The sequence below is a fragment of the Canis aureus genome, chromosome X, assembly GCF_053574225.1.
Source record: "Canis aureus isolate CA01 chromosome X, VMU_Caureus_v.1.0, whole genome shotgun sequence".
Classification (NCBI taxonomy): domain Eukaryota; kingdom Metazoa; phylum Chordata; class Mammalia; order Carnivora; family Canidae; genus Canis; species Canis aureus.
This window is the reverse complement of record NC_135649.1, coordinates 54,146,124-54,153,675: the sequence shown is the minus strand read 5'-3', so window position 1 is coordinate 54,153,675 and position 7,552 is coordinate 54,146,124. Positions and strand designations below refer to the sequence as shown.

At 36.6% G+C, this 7,552-nt stretch overlaps 1 protein-coding gene across 6 annotated transcripts in view; it reads left to right on the top strand.

Moving 5' to 3' along the window:
* The window catches only part of DIAPH2 (diaphanous related formin 2), a 1,055,757-nt gene that overhangs the window by 1,413 nt on the left and 1,046,792 nt on the right, over window positions 1-7,552 (top strand). The window lies entirely within an intron of this gene.

The window sequence follows — 7,552 nt, the reverse complement described above, 5'->3', positions numbered from 1 at the left end:
ATAATTGGTGCTATGAGGGGAAATAGTTTTCCTGCACAATTCAGTTAACACTCCTGTTTGAAGGTTCTTAGACTAAATCTGAAGTACAAGCACATGTTCCGCATCTGGTTTTCAGTTTTAACCAGCAACTTATTTATAATAAGGGGGAGGAGATAGTGACATTACTAAAGCCTTTTCTTGTGGCATCTGATCATTTGGTATGTACCTGTTGCTCTTCTCTCTTGTTCAATTTGCCTTTCAATTATGGATGGTCTGTACTGGAAGACAATGGATGATCAAAGTATTATTTCAGAAAATATACAGATTTCCATTGTGTGGGAAGGGACCTAGTAGGTAGAATAAAATGAACAGTTTAAAGTCTCACCATGAGTTTTGCCCTAATTTGAGGCAAATTGAGAAGTTGCTTACTTGATGTGTCCCATTAACCCAGTACATACAAATGAAGAAACTACTCTTTGTGAATTGTCTATGCTGGCAGAGGGTTAATGGGTTTGATAGGTGTCCCAGCATCATGAAACATAAAAAGGTTCTATGAGGGTATCACTAGTTATTTAAGAAATCTGATGTGATTTTGAAATTTGTTTGTGGTAAAAGAGTGATCATGTTTCCTTTTTATTTTTTTGACCTAGTACAAATCTGTGATTTAAACAGTGAGTGAAAGTTTAAGCAAAAATAAAAGTGAACTCAGTGTCCATGAATAGTTTGGTACATCCAGCAAGAACCTTCTACTTTTAGGAGTTGTGCTTTCAAGAAAGCACTTACCGCTGTTAGTATTGACACCTTGATTATATTTTTCCCTTCCCTTTGGTATTTGTTCCATCTTTTTTGTTTTACTTGCTTTGACAAGGTAGTTAGATCCTTGTGAGATGGTATCATTTTCATTTCCTGGCTAACAATGTTCAGTGTTGAACATAGCTTGATATAGTAGAATACGTATTTAAATCCAAGAGTTTGTTAATATCAGTTGGAATTTTCTTTGTTGCTGAAATTAACTTTTGAGCCTTACATGATTTTACAAGTGATGTGTCAGAGTTAATAAAAACACATTTAGGAAGACATTTCAGCACATTTTAAGGCAAGCAAATTGACCAAATGACATGATTTGGGTAGACTTTAAAAAAAAATGCTGCACTCATTATTTTAAGTTGTCTTATTGAAGTGCTCAGCATGTTCTTCTGAGGCCTTTTAGGTTGGGGTTCCACTGGGGTTCTTAAAATATTGCCAGTAAGATAAAACTTTACCTAGACTTAATTTTGTTATTTTGAGTATTATGTTATTAATCACTGTAATAGTTCTTAATTGTGTGTGTGTATAAAGGAGCTGTGGTGTGAGATTATAAAAGAGAGCTATATGGTCATAGAAATTATTTGGATAGGTGATTGTGGAGGATAGGGGTTCTTAAACTCCTGAAATTATAAGATTTGAGTGTTTGTAGGTACATTCATTTTTGTGGGTCCCATAGTTTTCATCAATTTCTCAATGGCACCTGTCACCTATAGAAGAATAAGAACTATTGAGTAACCAAAGAGAGAAGGTAAAGGAAATGCCAATTGATTCCACTCCAAGTTAGTAGGGAGAGGAGGAGGTCAGTGATGAAGGGAGAAAGGAAATAGTACTGATCACAAAAATGATTGATTATTCATCTGGGAGTAAAAAGAAGTTAATCAGATAATGTCTGTATAATATTAGCTAAGATGAAAGTTTCCTTACGTGGAAAAAGTAACAGTAGTTATAGTGGATTCATTACAGTGTAAGGCTTGTGATTCACTTCTTTCCATTTTGTTTCTCATTGTTGTGAAAAACTGGAGAAGGAAGGTATGTTTTGTATAGAGAGGAACTACTTTAATTCATATCTTAACCTTTTGATGGATATTAGAATTTTTTCAAAGTGACATTGCAGGACTTTAATGACTTCTGTTTAAGATCGAATCAAAATCTAACAGAACTTGTGATGCCTGGGTGGCTAAGCGGTTGAGCATCTGCCTTAGGCCTAGGGCGTGATCCTGGAAGTCCCGGGAGAGTCCAGTGTAGGGCTCCCTGCATGGAGCCTGCTTCTCTCTCTGCCTGTGTCTCTACCTCTCTCTCTGTGTCTCTCATGAATAAAAAAAATTAACAGAACTTACTTCAGTTTTCTTTATCTGTGAATCCTCATAATGACCCTTTTTAAATTCTTTTTACCGAAGGCAATCTTCTCTGGGCTTCTCACATTTTGAATAATGCGGTAGTAGTAAAGCTTTGTATTTTATGTAACTCTTTGGTTAGGCACAGATTGTAGCATGTCATAAAGTAGAATGAATCTTAATTATCAGTTTGGTGTCAATCATGGAGTGCATTTTGTCAAATATAGTAGAGCTCTAGAAGTATTATGAAGGAGATGCATCTTGAATCCCACAGATTTAAGTCAATGACTTAACCATTAAAAGAGACTGTTAAAGTAGAATGGTGTAGACTGGTTTAACATTCTTAGATGTTTTTGCATTTTGACTTTGTGTTTCTGTATTATTCCTAAGCCTTTGGTTCTTAAGATAGTGGAGTAAAATTAGTAACTTGATGCAACAGAAGTTAATTTTTTGGTTATTGTGTAACTTCCTATTTGGTTATTGGTTTTATAATTGGGTAAATTATGTTTTGATTTCAATTGATAAGTTGAGCACAATGAGTTCATTTATTCAACAAATATTTAATGGGCACATACTCCATGCTAGGCATTCTGATGGTTGGTGATACAAAGGTGCTCATAGTCTAGTGGGGGAGACAGGGAAGTTAATGATTAAAAGCTGTGTGATAGGGAATCATAGGAATATGCATAAGAGGGTGATATATTGTGGAGCAGCATCTAATTGGATGGTTGAGTGTGACAAGGAAAGGCTTACCATAGTAGATGATAATGCACCAAGGCTTGAAGAATAAGGCATTAATTGAAGAAGGGGAAGGAAAGGCATTTTGAAGTTTAAAGAACATCTACAAAAGTTGAGAGATATGGTAACATGCCTAATAAAGGAACTATGCATAGATTTTAATGGCTGAAACAAAGGATACACATGGTGGACCTGAGAGAAGAGAGAGAGTCCAGATCATGATGGATACATGTATGCTATTTTAGAGTTTCAACTTTTTTATGCAAGCCATCATAGGCCATTGAAGAGACTTAAGCAGGATACTGGCCTGATCAGAATTGTGTGTGTGTGTGTGTGTGTTTTAAAGATTTTATTTATTTATTTGACAAAGAGCACAAGCAAGGGGAAAGGCTGAGGAGAAAGGAGCAGACTCCCCACTGGGCAGGGAGCCTGATGCAGGACTTGATCTCAGGATCCTGGGATCATGACCTGAGCCAAAGGCAGATGCTTAACTGGCGCCCTAGACTTGTATTTTATTTTTTACTTTATTGTTTACTTCATTTATTCATTCATGAGAGACACAGAGAGGCAGAAACACAGGCAGAGGGAGAAGCAGGCTCCTTGAGGCAGCACGATGTGGGACTCAATCCTGGGACTCTGGGACCATGACCTGAGCCAAAGGCAGACACCCAACTGAGCCACCCAGGTGTCCCTAGGCTTATATTTTAGAAAGAAAATACAATGCAGAATTTCTTGGAGAGGGGTACCAGAATGGAGGCAAGAAGACAGGAGGAACAGAGTGGCATAAAAGAGTTTGATGTTTAGAGACCTGGATTCTTGTTGCAGCTCATCTATTCATCCATTTACTAGTTTGTGTATTTACTTGCGTATTTCTCTGCATTTCACTTTCCTCCTGCCACTCCCTTGCCTCACCTCCTTGCCACCCATGCTGAACATCTTCACCAAATTTGAAATATCCATCTTGTTTCTCCTTTATAAATCTCACCTGCCTTTCACAGCCCAGCTTGTGTCTCAGAAATCCCCTCATTCTTTCATTAAAAACTCCACTGATTAATTCAGTTTACAAAGGCTCTTTTTTATTCTGAACTCATAACTATTGTGAGTCTGAATGTTACATGATGATCTTATATCTACAGAGATTATAAGGTGCTTCTGGGCAATGGTTCCACTTTATGTCTATTTTTGAAAAACTTGCAAGCCAGTGCTTGGGTGCAAAACTACTCAGTAAGTGATTATTAGCTGGGAATTCTTTACCTATAGGCCAGACATTTTGAGAGTGTAGGTTGTTGAAAATAGGTTCATTTGATAGAGTATTTTTTTTAAGCCTATCTGTACATTCCTCTGTGTCCTTTGTCTGTTTTGAAATTCAAGAAACTTCTGGTCTGGGAGAAGAACTCCTTGGATTCTCCTGTTTGGTTGGATTCTTGTGATGACAGAGCCCAAACCTCCATGCAGAAAAAATGTATTAAAACTTATAACCCAAGAAACATGTTATTGTTATTAGTAGGAGACTTCAGATTATTGGCAACAGAATACTGAATGGAGGACCACAGGACCTGGGTTCCAGTGTCTATTTTATATTTTATTTGCTTGCCATCTGTGATAAACTGTTTAATAGCAGGAGTTTGAGCCCTTTCATTAACATCTGCCAGTTGGAGATAATGTCTGCATGATTGGCTTTACAAGGTGGTTTAGATAAAACAGCTATGAATGAGTTGTATTTAGGAAATTCTGTATTGCTATACAAAATAGAGCATTACTATTAACCCCCTACATTACCTGAATCTGTTGTGATTGTGGTTAGATAGTTTAATGGCCATCCATAATATGGTTATATGTTGATTGATTCCCTATTCTGTTTGTCCAATTGGAAGAGTATACTTTGACCTTCTAATAATTATTTCTTTTGGATGAATATAAGATGTGAATCTAACATTTTTTTCACTATAGTATTCTTTTTTAAGAACCGGGCTGAATTTTCTTCCAATTTATAAATCTGACACATTTAAAGTTTTTGTTAAAAAATGTTTATTAGGGATCCCTGGTGGCGCAGCGGTTTGGCGCCTGCCTTTGGCCCAGGGCGCGATCCTGGAGACCTGGGGTCGAATCCCACGTCAGGCTTGGTGCATGGAGCCTGCTTCTCCCTCTGCCTGTGTCTCTGCCTCTCTCTCTCTCTCTGGGTGACTATCATAAATAAATTAAAAAAAAATGTTTATTAGATATCTTTGGCATTCTGCTTTGCCAGGTAACTTACTGCTGTTGTACAAATAAAGAAAATGAGTCCCTGATATGTTAAGGTGATTGACCTAGAGATAAGTTTAAAGTACTTATCTACTTCTAATTGTAGAAAGTACTTATAGCACTGAGTTATTATGCTTCAGGGTCTCTGAAAGTGAAAAATTATTCGATTTCTCTTTTTGTTCCTTTTTGGAACTATTATAATTATAATCCACCTAGAGTTCACTCCAAGTACCAAGAGCTCTGGCAGTAGCAGTATGTCAATCTGGTCCCAAAGAACACTTTAAATAACAGGATACTCTGAAAATTATACATACATAATATATGCTAATTTCCATGAATCATCACATTTGGTTAAATATTACTGGTTATCACTAGCACTATATTGATTATTATTGAAGACCTGACTTTTCCCTATTCCTATATACAGCCTGACATGCAGAAGAGACCAACTCTTTTGTCAGATTTGGGGTGTTTGATATGCTCTTTTCTCTCAAGACTGAAGAAACTAAAATGATGGCCAGGTGACTTGAAATGATAGTTATATACTTGATATCCAAGTGGGCATCTTGTAGGAGATACCCATTGTCTTCTTGTAGGAAGATAGCTCAAAATTGATACATATAAAGGAAGCTATATTTTTACATAGCTATTTATTATGAATATAAATAGCAAAGAATGAACTCATACTAATTTAAAACTTATTTATATGATCAGGTTGAATCTGTTTCAGTCTGATTGATTTATTCTGGCTATAGCTTGAGCAGACATTCAAGAGAATTCTGATATTTGCTTGCTTTAAGTGAGGTGGCCTGGGGAAAGGGTATTGGTCCCTTTCTCATGAAAGAGTGTTGCAAACAAAATTGTTCCTAATCAACACTTAGGCTTTTCTTTAATGAAGGTTTTTCTGTCTTGCTTTCAGGAGAGTAAACTACCAAATACTGTCAAATTTGTCTACCAGTCTCTCCTTCTGTTAAGGCCTATATAGCAGTGCCTACTTCATGTGAGAAGCTTCTAGGTGGCTATTCATACAGGTCTATGTAAGAATCCCAAATTCATTAGGAATGCATTATTTTCCAAAGGCTATTGATTCAATTACTTGGTGATTCCAGTGGTCATCCAAGGGAGAAAATATGCTAGGTACGGTCCTAAATATATTTGTCATTCTGGGATAGATATCCACATGCTATGGTGAAGATTTGGTCAAAATTATGAGGACATTTTTGGCTATCCCTAATTTGTTGGTCTTTCACCTAGCTAAAAGTAAAACTTTTAATAATATGGGCTAGTTAAGATGGCCTTTTTTATAAAACATAAAAACTTGCAAACATGCTAAAAAGTAGAGAGGTTAATATAATGAACCACCATATATCCATTACTCTCAATCCAGCAGTCATCTAGATTTTCAGCATTTGTTTTAGCCTTTATTTTTTCCTTGCTAAAGTATTTTAATGCGAATCTGGGATATCATGTCATTTTGCTCCTACATACTTTGGTGTCCTTCTCTAAAAAGTACTTTTTAAAAATGTAACCACATGCCACTGTTGCATCTTAAAAATTAATGTATTGCTGGTATAATCTAATACTTAGTTTATATTCAAATATTCCTAATTGTCTCAAAAAACAGAGTTTAATGTAATGTATACATAATTAATGTACATGTCACTGAGCTCCTTAAAGAAATACAACTTAATAGTGACAGTTTTATTTTTTTATTTTTTATTTTTTTAAAAATTTTTATTTATTTATGATAGTCACACACACACAGAGAGAGAGAGAAAGAGAGAGAGAGAGGCAGAGACACAGGCAGAGGGAGAAGCAGGCTCCATGCACCAGGAGCCCGACATGGGACTCGATCCCAGGTCTCCAGGATCGCGCCCTGGGCCAAAGGCAGGCACTAAACCGCTGCGCCACCCAGGGATCCCAATAGTGACAGTTTTAAAGCTTACTTTATTTTGAGAGAGAGTGTGCATGTGCAAGTGGCAGGAGGGGTAGAGGGAGAGAATCTTCAAGCCGACTCCCCACTGAGTTTGGAACCTGAAGTGGAGCTTGATCTTATGACCCATGAGATCATGAACTGAGCCAAAACCAAGAATTGGTTGCTTAACTGACTGAGCCACCCAGGCACCCTAAAATCAATGAGAAAATTTCATTTAAAGTTATTCCACCAAAGTGCTATCATAAAGTATCAGCTCCAATGAAGTTCACTTCTGTCTTTAGTCTTTTTTTATTTTTTATTTTATTTTTTAAGGTATGTATTGTCTGTATTTTTTAATATACTTTTTAATTGAAGTTTGATTTGCTAACATATAGTATTGGTTCTTTTTAAAAAGATTTGTTTATTTATTTTAGAGTGCATGTGAGCAGGAGGAAGGGTGGAGGGATAGAAGAATCTCTTAAGAAGACTGCACTGAGCGCAGAGCCTGATGTGGGGCTTGATTCCTGGACCCTGAAAT